Raw genomic sequence first — 13208 nt, 5'->3', positions numbered from 1 at the left:
GGGGTCCAGGGGCTGCCGTCTTCCTCCCTGAGGTTCCCGGGACTCAGCTGAGTGCCGCCGCGACCTCAGCTGGAAATCACGCCCTAACCGAGTACGAAACGCCCATGGACAAAAGTTTGAAAGAATCTAGTGTATAGACTTCTCCTTCCAATCTGATTAAAATAAATAATCATGGAAGTACACCCACATAACCACCCAAACGGAGAGCAGACGCCCAGATTCGCGGTCCCCACGTGTTGCTGGAGTTGGCGCAGCCGCGTCCGCGGGCACAGTGGCGAACGTGACACCGCATTTTCTCCAAATTCCTGCCTTCTAGGGTGGTGCAGCCAGGAGGGAGGGCCTGGGAGCGGTGGGGAAGAGGTTGCGGAAGCCATTGGTTCTGCGGGAGCACTCGGCTTTAGAGCAGCGCGCAACTCCGGGGGGTTCTCTCTCGATCCCATTCTCCCACCTGAGAAAAGCAATGCTTGTTGTAGATGATTAATGGTCCGGCTTCCCACGATTTTGCGGCGAATCCCTTCCGGCACCACTACCTTAGTTGTTTTAATTTGATCTTTATTATTAAAAACGTCCTCCCAGAGGCTGGGAACTGGATTCACGCCCCGAAGGCCTCCCTCTCCCCGCTCCACCCGGCCTGCTTCCCGGGGAGGATCCGGGATTTGCAGCTCCCGCGGCGCCCCTCCTCCTCCGAAGGGAGCAGGCCTGAGACCCATTGCGACCTAACTCGGGAACTGTCAGACATCCCCGGGTGTGGTCCGGGGTCTCCCGGGCCTTGGAGTTGGGCGGTGTCTGCAATGCATCGTAGTGGGTTCTCTCGGGCACAAGGTGCCGGTGTGCGGAGAAAAACAACAAAACCACACTCTTAAGTGCCACTGGCTTCTATTGAGTGGCGGTGGTCCATACAGCGTGCCTGTGCCTGGAGGTGTGGGGGGAGGGTACTGCGGCCAAGGGCAGGGCGAGAGGACAGAGAAGGCTGGCTGGCCGCGGGGGAGCCCTTCCTCTCTGGGTAATGACTGGGAGCACCCCAGGCTGCAGTTAAAGGGGCTGGTAGGCTCTCCTGCACCCCGCGCGCTCTCCCGCCTTCCCTGTGTCCCCCGGCTTTTCCAGGAGGGAGATGGGGTGCCCAGCGGGGGTGGGGCGCGCCGGGCCGCGGGGCCAGGCTGTCACGTGCCCCCCCGCCCCCGCCACTGCGGCGGGAGTTCCAATCAGAGCGCGCCAGGGGGCTCCTCCTGGGCTGGAACCACCCGGCTCCGCGGCGTAGGGTGGGCCGCTGTCACCTGACCGCCCGCCCCCGCCCCCCGCGAGTAAGGGGCGGTGGTAGCGTCTGCTCGGTTACAAATGGCCCCTCCCGCCCCGCTCGCCCGCTCGCTCCGGCTCGGCGCGGACTCGCCCGGGCGCGCTCCTCCCGCCGGCTCCCAGCATCGTGCTGCCCTGCCCGGAGGCTGCCCGCGATCCCGCCACCCCGGAGGGCGCTCCCGGCACCTAGCGCTGAGGCTTGCCTGCGGAGGTCGCGACGAGAGGCTGGACCGCGGTGGCACGCGGCTTGCGGACCCGCAGGTGATTGTGCAGTGTGGGCGTGGGATGCCGCGGGGACAGTGCGGGAGACATGCGAGTCTTCGGATGCGGACACAGGTCGGTGCGGTGCTCAGGTTAAGTTTTGCAAAGCGAGTCCGAGGTCTCTCTCCAGCTCGGCCTCCTCTCGCTGCTCCCGTGGGTTGGGAGCTCCCGCAAAACCCCCGTCTTGAGGGAAGGGCTTCGAGAAATTCTTGTCTTGAGATACTTGACAAAGGTTGAAAAGATACATCAGGTGGAACGTGTGTAGCTGCAGCTGAGGGGGGTTACACAGGTGCATTGAGTGTGTCTTCGCGTGTGGCTTCCGGGCGAGGAGGATGCGCCGAAATGGAGCAAAGCCTCTGCGGCGGGTCATTTCATCCCCAAAAGGCACTTAGATACCGGAGAGAGAAATTGCACTGCTCTGAGGTGGTCGCTGGATGATAGGGAAGCAAACCAGTGACCCCCGTGTGTCTGATATGCCCCTGTAGTAGCAGAGGGGGCTCGTTGAAAAGTGTGTGAGGTTTTATGGCACCCAGAAAATACTCCCTTTGCCTTTTTACTTCTTGGCATAAATTAGTATTGAAAGTGCTGAATCATGCAAAAAGACGTGGAAAATAATTGACTTCGTTTTTTCGTAAAGTTTTTCAAAGCTAATAATATCTGTGTTTTTGGAATAAGGCTTTAAAAATAAGGTGTAGGTGCTGTGTATTTAAAATCACATTCAGAGACTGTGTCCTTGGCTTTATGGCTTTTGATTGCTTTTCTTTCTATAGGGTGAGTTGTATCCATTCATTGTGTCTTAAACACTCTACCCCCTCGAAAAAAAGAAAAAGAAACCCAAGATTTTTTTTTTTTTTTTGCTGTGTCCGTGATCGTACAAGGAGCAAAGAAACAGTCCTCAGAAATAGAAAACATCCTCCTTTGATGAGTGCAATGATGGCCAATTTAATTTATCATATGCCACTGAAGGGAATGTCAAGCTGATAACATGCAGACTAGAGAGAAAAAGAAACAGGAGTTGCCCATCAAGAAAGAAATGAGCCCTAATCCAATTGTGCTCAGTAATAGAGTGAAGGGAAGTGCTTCCACAGTGGAGCCTGAGTCCTGTTTGGTGGAGGTGGAGGGTTGCAGTTTTTCATGCAGTTCTGAGGTCTGACACCAAGTAGCATAAAGACGATTTTTTACAAAACCAGAGTCAGGATTAGTAAAATGGGTGTGTCCAAAGACAGTTCTTGCCGGTTTACTGTACTGTCTGAACTGTCAGTGGCCTGCTGACTCATAAGGGAACCAGTCTGGCTTAGGGTTGTGGATTTTACTTGTGGACTCTAAAGAACCATACCTGTGAAAAACAAACAAACAAACAAAAAGCTTCAACAGCCATGTCCATAAAGAAAGAAGCTCAAAGCTCATCTCTCCCTCATATTTCTTCTTCAAGGCGATCTTCTCTGATTCCTTGAGTTGTCACCTTCATTTCAATACCTGTCATCCATGCTCGTGGCACAGAACATTTGGTTTGACACAAAGATTTTAATCTGAATCTTAACATTAGAAATAGTGGCACTCTGAACAACGTGATTATTTGAAAGGTATTTGGGAAGGATACTGAAAACCTGGAACATGAACGATTAATTGAGTTTTCTTTGCGGCACAGACTCCCTCACCATTGCATGCAAGACCAGGGAGCCCCACCCTGTTTCTGAGCATCTGCATGAAAGGCCAGGAAATGAATTCAGCAATTGCAGTGGTGCAGAGAGAGGCAGTTTTTAGGCTTGGGGGTTACATTTATTTAAAGAATCAATGAAATTTTAGAGGGTAGGCTTGAATCCATAGGTAGGTCTTAAAAGCACAATGTTATTCAATTTCACCTGTCAGCTTGTTAAAAATGTCCATTAACTTTGAGACGTTGGTTTTGATGGAAAAGGGATATGAAGTGAGAGCTGCTTCCAAATTTTAGATCCTAGATCTAAAAGACACAGTTAGAAAAACATATCAAAGCATAGAGTGAAGCCAAAAAGAGTTATTTTTGCTCTGGTATTCCAAATAAAATTTCTTTATAAAAGTAAGGTTTGTTTGTTTTTTTTAGAAAGAAGGGGCTCATTTTCAGGCAATAAACCTGCTTGCGGAGTAGACAAGCACCTGGTATCTCAGTTAGAACAGTGATGCATAATGGGAGCAATGAGCAGGTGAGTGAGCTTTTTACTGCTTGGTCCTTGCACCAGAACCCAGTCGTGTCAGGTCAGATTAGAGGAAGGCCATCTCTGCAACAAGGCGAGAATATTTCGTGTCTATAGGAAAGAAAATGTTTTGAGCTGCTGCGAAGAAAGAGGCGTTCATTATAAATTCCAAATTCATTATTGTCATAACCATGTTTACCTACACTGCCTACTGCAGACAGCGGGTCCAACCATGAGGAAGAGAGAAATCAAGATTTCCTGCTTTCCTTTTTCAAAAAAAAACAAAAAAAAAAAACAAAGAAGTTTTCCAGAGGACACCCACTTGATGTTACCATTCACTTTTTAAGGCAAATAAATCCTTTAAAGAAGAGAAAATGATACTTTTCTCTGATGGCTATTGGGAATTAATGCATTGCTAAATCTGGATGCAGTGACCAGTCAGCAATATCTCAGCAGTGTGAAGTAAGACTGCAGATGGAACTAATGTTAAGTTCAAAGCCGCTGGAACCACCTTCTGCTTTCCTTCCTTCTTATACTATCTTAACCCTCTTGTAAATCCACAAACCACACCTACAAACCCTAGGACTTGGAAGGCTTTGAGATTTCACCAGCAACACACGATCAGATAAATTGCCTGTGATTGCGGATCATTCTACACTCATAGATTTCAGCTTTGGCATCAAGAATCAAATTGGTAGGACGTCTCTGGTGCTTTCCTCAGACACTGGCTCCCTGGCAGCTTGGTTTCAAAGAGAGTCATTTCCTAATATTTGCAATGATTATTTTGTGACAGTTAGCTCTGTCCACTTGCACAGTTAATTACAGCGTGAGAAGTTTCCAGAACAGTACCTCCTTGAGTTCTGATAGTGACAGTGTACACAGCACTGTATGAAGAGCATTCCAGAACACCCATCTCCCAGTGATGTGCTGGCTGAATAAACTCCTAGGCTGCTTTCGTCCGCCAACCAATATCATCTTTTACCATGTAAGAGATTGTGTTAATGTACACCCAGCTTTGGTGGGATCGAGAGAGCCTTGCAAAGGGAAGAGGGGCATCTGATGTCTGACTTCTTTTAGAGTCGGCCTCTACTGTTTCCTACCTTTCTCCGTTTACGTTTTTCCTTTTAAGGATGTCCAGTTATGTGCATTTTGCAAGGAAATTAAAGAAAACAAACTTTGTTAATTCACTTATTACATGGAGTTATAAAATAATAATATCATTGGCTTTAAGTATTTAAAAATTAATATATTCATATATTTTGGGGTGTGTGAGTATTGAATTGGGTTGAGTATCAGTAGGGAGTTGCCTTTAAAAACCCGTCTGGAAATCGCTGCTTTAAAATTATGACATTAAATACATGCGCATACATCTCTGCAGAATAAAAGAATGATTTTTGGTGGGCATGTTTTGCCACATACACCCTACACAAACTAGAATTGCTATTTAGGATTATTCGGTTACTTGTTTTGAGGTGGTCAGGTGAGTTTTTATTTGCTTTCCTGGTATACATTAGGCTCTGATTTTGCTGTGCGTGGGTACCTTAGTACTTAGGACTCTCAAGAAGAGGCCGCAAACAAATACAGTCGTTCATGTTATAAGCAAAATATATTTTTTGCAATGTGTCTTCTTTCAGGTTGCCAATTTAAAAGTAGTCATGCTCTAGGTTTTAGAATTAGAAATCACGAGTAGTAACTTTTATCTAGATGGAGCTCGGGATACATCTCCTCTCGTCAAATTACTGCAGATCTTCTGTGCTACTCGTGAAATCTGGAAGCTATCCAGACTGCTAATGATCTAAACATTTTGGTCTTCCAGGTGTTCCTTTGGTACAGTGGATGGTGACTCTGGTCTTCTGCCTGAGAGTGGTTCAAAATGTAAGTTCAGCAAACTCAATCACATATCGATAATTCTAGACCTCTATACAGAGCAGTTCTTCCCATTTTCATTCTGTCTATCCAAGACTTTAGCCTCATAAATCAGAGTCTAGAAGGAGATTATATCATCCCCTTGGGTGGGGGAAGGAATGCCTAATGTAGACCAATGTTTGTTCACTGTACAGCAATGTAACTTTATATATCTGTCATCAGTCATCGGTTGGCATTCTTTTCCACCCCTCCCCACCACAGTATTTTTCTGGGGGAAAAAAATGTGAATCTTTGGTGTCTGGGTAATGCTGAATTGACACTTCCCCAGATGTCGCATCTTTCTGGGTGGCCCTGCCTATTCTAATCTTCTCCCGGCTCCAGCAGACAGATTCTCTAATATGTAGCTACATCCAGCCTCAGAGTTCTTTTGTACCAGATGAAATCCTGTGGCTACGATCGACCTACCTTTCCTACCATGTACATTAAGTAAAATGCTTCTTTAGTTCCTCCAATGCTGGTCACACAGTTGGGATCTGGTAGACTAAAGTTATAAAATGGAAAGCTGTTGAAATATGCAGGAAGCTATTGCTCTGCCACACAAACTCATTGGATGGTGTGGGATTTTAGATTTTCCAAGGATGGGATGATCTGCCTTCTCCACTTTATGGATATCAAGTACTTCCAAGGATGGCTTTTGATGGAGGGAACTGTCGCTTCTTGAAAAAGGACCCAGTGCTGGTTTAGACCACCCTCACCCCACACACACACACACACCTGCTTCTTTAGAGACCTCAACATGTAGTTTAATATATTTTTGAAATATTTGTAGACATTTAAAGCATTTCATTAGTGTTCAGGGTCTAGAAAGTTGATTTTTATTAGGAAAAACATCTGCCCTACCTTCTTTTCCCCTTGTTTTTCTGCTTTACTGTCTCTGCTCCCTCACCCAAACATGGATTTCCATATAACTCGGTTCACTAAATATCTCTCCATTTTTACGTTGCTGCGGAGTTTATTGCTAGAGCTGCTAAGACACTTTCAGCACAAATAGTATATTGATTACTTGAAATCTTGTTTGAGCTTGACTGAATATACATAATAGGGTGTCAATCGGGGGGGAAAATCTCACAATAAAAGGCAAGCAACTTATATGCATGAGAAAAAATATCTTGGGCAAAATATCATGTTTACTGTACCATGACAGACTGATTTCGCTGGGATCCATCACCTCTGAGTCGATATTTAACACCAAAGGCAGGGTTAAAAGACCAAGATCCTGGAACCTTTCTCTCTTTGTTTATATGGGGAGGTATTTTTGTACACTCTACAGAGTACAAACACCTTCTAGAACCACAGCCAGCAAGAAAGAGCCTTTCTACCTGAGGAATTCAGAAATTGCAAACAAATCTGTTTAAGTTGGTGTAGATTTAAAATCAGCTACTGATTTATGCAGTCCATATTTTTTAAGTTTTTACCATGTGTGTATCAGTGCACACACTCGCTGTATGCAAATATTTTCAATGTGTATCGGAGAGCACAGTATATTTAGAAAAAATCCTGCTTTACATAAATTATTTTAGCCATGCGTTAGGAAAGCTAAACCTTTTTTTTTTCTTTTTAAATTTCCCATTGAATGATAAAGTGATCTCAATTTTAAAGTTTTATGTGTAATTCTTTAAAATCTTATCTTCCTGAGTGAGCAGTGATTATGATGCTTGGTATTTCTGGGCGACTGATGTTTTGGGTTACTTTCTGTAGCTGACTTCTATTTGACACGGTTGCTATCGTCTGTGTGAAATCTGACCACAGAGGGACATAGGGTATTGTAGTAGCTGTAATCCAGCTTCACCCCACATGAGTGTAGGGTCCGTTCCACTTCCCCAGCCCACTAGCTCCCATCAGAAATTCTTTGTCTCCTATAAGTGAAAGAAGCCAACAGGCTTCACTAACCAGCTTTTAATTTGCGTTTTTTATGGCCAAAAAAAAAAAAAAATCACACTCTAGACAAATGTTTCCTCCAGTTCCTGTACAGTATTCAAGATTTTTGAAAGTGTATTATGGCAGAGTTTTCAATTTTTGAATCTCAGATCATATCCAATAACCAGAAAAATCTACTTATCACGAAGAGTGTGTGAAATAGGACAGGAGAGGCTATTAAGGTATATCAGGCATGACATCAGGCCCTGACTATATCTACTAATTTTCCAGGGGGTTTCAGGAGCTTTTGCTTGTTTCTGCCTACTTCATTAAAATGCTCCTGATCTGTTCTTCAAGGTTTCTGATTAGAGAATGCAAAGTTTGCTGAGAAAATACGATGATCTCAGAATTAGCCAGGTACAGAAGTTCAACAGTATGTGATTGTAGAAGAGCTCATATTTTGGTAATATCTTTTATAAGTAAAGATTTGTATCTGTATATTCCCTTATATATGTATACAGGTTTGTAACAATTAGAAACTATTTGTAGTATGTGGCTTTTTGCACAAAGAGAGGCAATCAAAGTTGATAGTTTAAGCTATGGGAATTAGGTTGTGGAGATTTCAGCAAAAGCTAGGTTATACAATAACTTTAAACTCAGGAATTAGCTATTTAGATACACTTCATTACTTTTAACCTACAGAGAAATGTATGTCTTCAGATGTTAAAACTAGGACTTATTGGGTACCACCAATAAAAGGAAAAAATTAAATCCCGGGGTAAAGAAAATTGGAAAGAAAAAATTTCCCAGAGAAATTCAAGTCTGAAACCTGTATTTCTAAGCCTTGCTATTGTCTTAAATTGGGGATAGTTTTACTAATTTATTCAATAAGCTGAAGGGAGCCCAATTTATAGGAACTAAGTTGAAGTTACATGAAATATTTTCTGAGTAAAAGATATTCAAGATTATGTGTTGGATGTAAGTACCCAGTTTTAACAGATCGCTTGCTTACCACTCATTACCGTTTTATAATGAGCACATTTAAAGACAAATAGAACACCTGTAAGCACATAGCCTTTATCAGTCTTCTCCGTAGAACTAAAAACATCAGTGTAATCACCAGGTTCTGAGTAAAGCTTTTAAATTATTTTTTTATATAAAAACTTTATTCAATATAAATTTCAAAGGCAGAATTAAATTTGCAGCTGTTTCACATAAATTGACATTATAATTTCTGAGGTTTGCTTTTTATATTTGCTAAATGAAGCTTAGGAAGTACCTGGAACTTCTGCATTTGTGTTGTATTAGAACTGCTATATTTTCATAAACAGAAGAGTCTGGGTTCTCTACCATTAAATAGATGCAGCATATTTAAAGTTATATGCATTTAGTAGAAGAATAGCAGTGGGACCAATTTTCCTTCCAGCAAGGATTTAAATAATAACTAGGTTGATGCAATGGATTCAGGAAAATAATGCTTTTTTAGAAAAAATTGGTGGATTTTTTTTTTCACTTTAATAAAAACACATTGAGGCAAAGTAAAGAAAAATTGCAATATACTAATTCAATTATCAGTGTAGTAGTAGTTTGGTGTATATTACTTTTAATAAATCTAGCTTTACATTTAATAGAAACTATTTTCAGGTTTAGCTGCTCATGCTAATAGAAAATCAACAGACAGTGTTCTTAGGGCTTGTAATTGCTGAGCTTTTTTGTAAGTTAGTTTCACTAAGAGAAGCACTGTAACGCAGAAGAAACCTTTATTAAACCTCCACCTGCCTCTTGTGAACCCATATCCTCCATATAAGAGGGGATCACAACCAGCTGATGACTTCTTATAGTATACTTATTACTATATTAATAATATGTGTATATTATGTAAGTATATACTATACTTATTACAAGCATATTGTTATGCTTTAATGCATATACCATTTCAAATGAGATGAAACCATTCCAGTTTAATTTGAAACCTAATACTGAAAAATAGGCATAGCAAATGTCCTATAACATTAAAGAAAATAGGCCTGACTACTTCCCCAGCTTAGTTTTCGTTTGAGATGCATGCTGTGGCAAAAGTTCCTTTCTTACTGACAGGCGGATTCACCGTGGTTATGTTGGAATTTAGAGAGAGTAATACACAGTGATTTTTTTGTTTTGTTCTTGGTGTGTGTGTGTGTGTGTGTGTGCGTGCGCGTGCGCGCGCTACAGAATGGGAGCCTCATTTTTAAAAATCTAAAAATCAACTTAAACCAGTTAATCCCACTTTCAGTTTAAATTTCTTTATCTTGCCGTGGCCTTGTCCACCTCAGACTGTGCTTCTGTCACACTGACATATGGACACACAAACCCATCATCTGATGGACTTTGATTTTGTCTCAGCCAAGCCGAGGGGGTGGCCCACCTGTGAATTTTGTCCCCAAACCAAGAATTTGAAAACGCAGTGTCATAGCCTGTGTTAACCTCCTGCAAGGTGATCACACCTTCACCTTCAGAATCACCATTTCATCGCTGTGCTCTTTTCATACTTCTGCAAACTCCTATACCTTTTCACAGGTTTTTCAAAATTGTTTTTTCTCTCTTATTGTTAAAAATAAAAGATAAGCATTCAAGATAAGACTTAAAAATGTGAAACATTCTGTAGACCCACGTTGTCAGGCTCTTCTGCTCTCAAATAATCTCGAGAAATGATGAAGGGGTATGAATTTTCAGCCTGGACAAAGCTCTAACTCAGGCCTTCATCATGGATCTTGTCTTAGGAGCTGGGTATTTGCAGAGCTGGGATGCTGGGTTAAAACACACAGATAGGCATGCTCTCGAAGGCAAGGATTTAAATTGACAGTTAAATTAAAAAACAGCATAAGGTGAACATTTATAGAAATGAGAACTGCTACTGTTTCTTCGGAGATGTTAGTAAGTGCCGAAAATCGGCCAAATTCCAGAGTTTTTCTTTTGTTTTTTTCCTCTTGTAACAGTCCAGGAATGCCACTGATGGTGGCCATGATGACTAAACATATTCTTAATTTTTCTAGATCTAAACAAGAGGCTGGCTGGATTTGTTGAGCAGCATTGTCTGGTGGAATTTTCTGTGATGACAAAAATGTTCTGTGGCTGCATTGTCCAAAACAGTAGCCCCTCGCCCCATGTAGCCGCCGCACACTTGAAATGTGGCTAGTTTGACTGAGAAACTGAATTTTCAAAATTGTATTTAATTTTAATTAAAATTAAAATTTACGAAGCCACAGGTGGCTAGTGGCTACGTACTGGGCAGCGTCGTCTTAACCAATGGGGAGGTGGGTTAGCTTTCCATAAAGTCCTCTTTGTGGATGGGTGTGAGCAAGGGCCGTGCACACTCCAGAAACTGGAGACCAGTCAGTGCTGACTACGGCGCCCTCTCAACATGGTGGGGCCTGTACAGCTGCCTAGGAAATCATGGTCGTGCTTGTTGCATTCTTGTTTGTAGCCTTTTAAATAGAACCGAAGCCTCCTGGTCGAGACACAGTGTGTGATATTGTTACTGGTGTGTGTGTGTGTGTGTGTGTGTGTGTGTGTGTGTGTGAACGCTTAAAATGAGACCCACCCTCTTAACAGATTCTTAAGTGTACAATACAGTATTGTTATATATAGGCACAATGTCATACTGCAGATTTCTGCAATGTAGTCATCTTGCATAACTGAAATTTTGTAGTTTTGATTAGCAGCTCTCCAGTTCCCCTCCCCCTAGCTCCTGGCAACCACCATTCTGCTCTTTCCTTTCATGAGTTTGACTATCGTTGCGGCCTTGAAACCCAGTCCCCAATTGGACTGTCTCAGTTGTTCCAGAGCCTCGCTTTGGTCTTGGCTAGTTTGTTTGGCTTTGAATGTACATCTGAGGTGATCTGAGAGAGAAGTCTGGCTTTGGGATGAGGGGTTTCAGGACAAAAGTCTGGATTTGCCCTTCCGGAAGGTCCTTCTACCGCTTCTTCCTCCTTTTTGGCACCACACCCTGTTGCAATGGTGAAAGCTTCCCCATTTGATTAACATTTGGACCCCTGTGCCTGAAAGGATTTTACCTCTAGTGTGCTTTAAAAAAAAAAAGGACAGACCCCTTTAGTCAAGGCAAGACTGAGTAAGAAGTTGTGACAACTCACTCATCCCATAGACAAAGACGTCTTACTAAAACCAGCTAAAGCTTTCCCCATAAATGCAGAGGGTCTCCTGACTGGATTGAGCGTGACGTTTTTAGAGCCTGTTCTGAGACACCAGTCCTTGGGCAAGTGGACTTTTTATTCCTGGTGGAACTCCGTTTCTTCAGCTCCCACCATCCTAAGACTTTACAAACAGGTGTGTGGGGAGGGGAAGGGGTAAAGGCTGCCTCGCCGCTGTGACCATCCTCTTTGTGCCTGCCCCGCACACACTGGAGGCCTTGCTCTGTGTGGGAGAGACAGACTAAGGGTGGCAGGCACAGGTGGAGAAGGCAGCGCTGTCCTCAGGTAGCTCACTGCCTGCACCCCACCAACTGCCCCTTGAGGTGACATCCTGCAAACGGGCCCTACCTCAGAATCACCTAGGAGATTCTTAGGAAAAACAATACTGGTAAACAAATTCCTCGGCCTCACTCCTCGTTTGTGGAGTTAGAACATTTCTTTCAGTTCTCTCAACCCTGTCTTCGTGGTTAGGGGGTTCTCCAAACATGCTGATACAGCTCAATCTGCGTCTCTGGGGCTGGGACCTGGACACCTAAGGATTTAAAGTCCCCCAGAGGCTTCTGATGCAGCCGGCACCTGGCTGTGTCAATGGAGGATGTAGGATGTACAGTGAGATTCTGGCTGGGAGGTCCACCCCTTAGCTTGTTGTACTCACTTCCCGGGCACTTGCTATGGGCCAGGCCCGCCCTGCTGTGATGTGACGTGTCCTCTTCGGTCTCATCCCCTTTTCCTGCCTCCTTTGCAGTCTTTTCACTTCTGCTCGGCCCACTGAGCAAATGACCCGCAGGCCTGTGTCCCAGCAATGACCTTTCCAGACCCAGCTTTCTGGCTCCTGGCTCCCTTTCCTGTTTGCCCTGCTCTGGAAATCGCCCTGCTCAGCAGCTGCTGCGTCTCCACATTGCAGTCCCTAAGTCCCACCACGTCCGCCGCGGTCCCCTGCAGTGCCGGTTTCTCTGGTCACTCTGATGTTGTCCTGGCACAGGCCGGCACCACCTTACGCCCAGGCTGATTAAAAGGGCTCTGAGCTGGTCACCGCCTCCCTGATTGCTCTTCTCTCCAGTTGTCTTTCCCAGATGCTAAAACAGGTCAGTTCACAGAACTCACACCACTCAGAACTCTGAAGGACATTTTGGTGAGGACGGGCCCATGCACATCTCTGTCACCGGCCTTCATGGCCCCTGCCACACAGGCTGCTCGCTAGGCCCTCCCTACGCTGCAGCCCAGGCCTCGGTGCGCGGTCCAGGCACTCTTCTGTCCTCTTCCTCTGCGTTTGCTGACCTCGGTCTCCCTCAAGGCCTGGTTCACAGGTCACAAGCTTCCTATCATGCCTTGGGCCAGAGCCCTCATTCCCAAAGCCTCCCAGCACTTTGGTGGGACTGTGGGAACACAGTTTCCTCCACCCGCTTCTTCTTGGACAGAATGAGACGTGTAAGATACAGCTGGCAAGGATTTGTGGTAGAGGGGGAAGGAGACCAGGAACCCTCCCCTGTGCTGTCTCCTTACGTCCCCTGTT

The 13208-nt window shown here is 44.4% G+C and overlaps 1 long non-coding RNA gene across 1 annotated transcript in view; it reads left to right on the top strand.

Moving 5' to 3' along the window:
• The first annotated feature begins 1359 nt into the window (after nucleotides 1-1359).
• The window catches only part of LOC141567169 (uncharacterized), a 101205-nt gene continuing 89356 nt past the window's right edge, over nucleotides 1360-13208 (top strand). Inside the window, exons 1-2 of the long non-coding RNA XR_012489600.2 lie at nucleotides 1360-1554; nucleotides 5542-5600. This is a non-coding gene — a long non-coding RNA (uncharacterized LOC141567169). The remainder of the gene's footprint in view (nucleotides 1555-5541; nucleotides 5601-13208) is intronic.

The sequence above is a fragment of the Rhinolophus sinicus genome, chromosome 5 (genome assembly GCF_057876585.1).
Source record: "Rhinolophus sinicus isolate RSI-liver-muscle chromosome 5, RSI-T2T, whole genome shotgun sequence".
NCBI lineage: Eukaryota > Metazoa > Chordata > Mammalia > Chiroptera > Rhinolophidae > Rhinolophus > Rhinolophus sinicus.
This window is presented reverse-complemented; position numbering and strand designations above follow the sequence as displayed.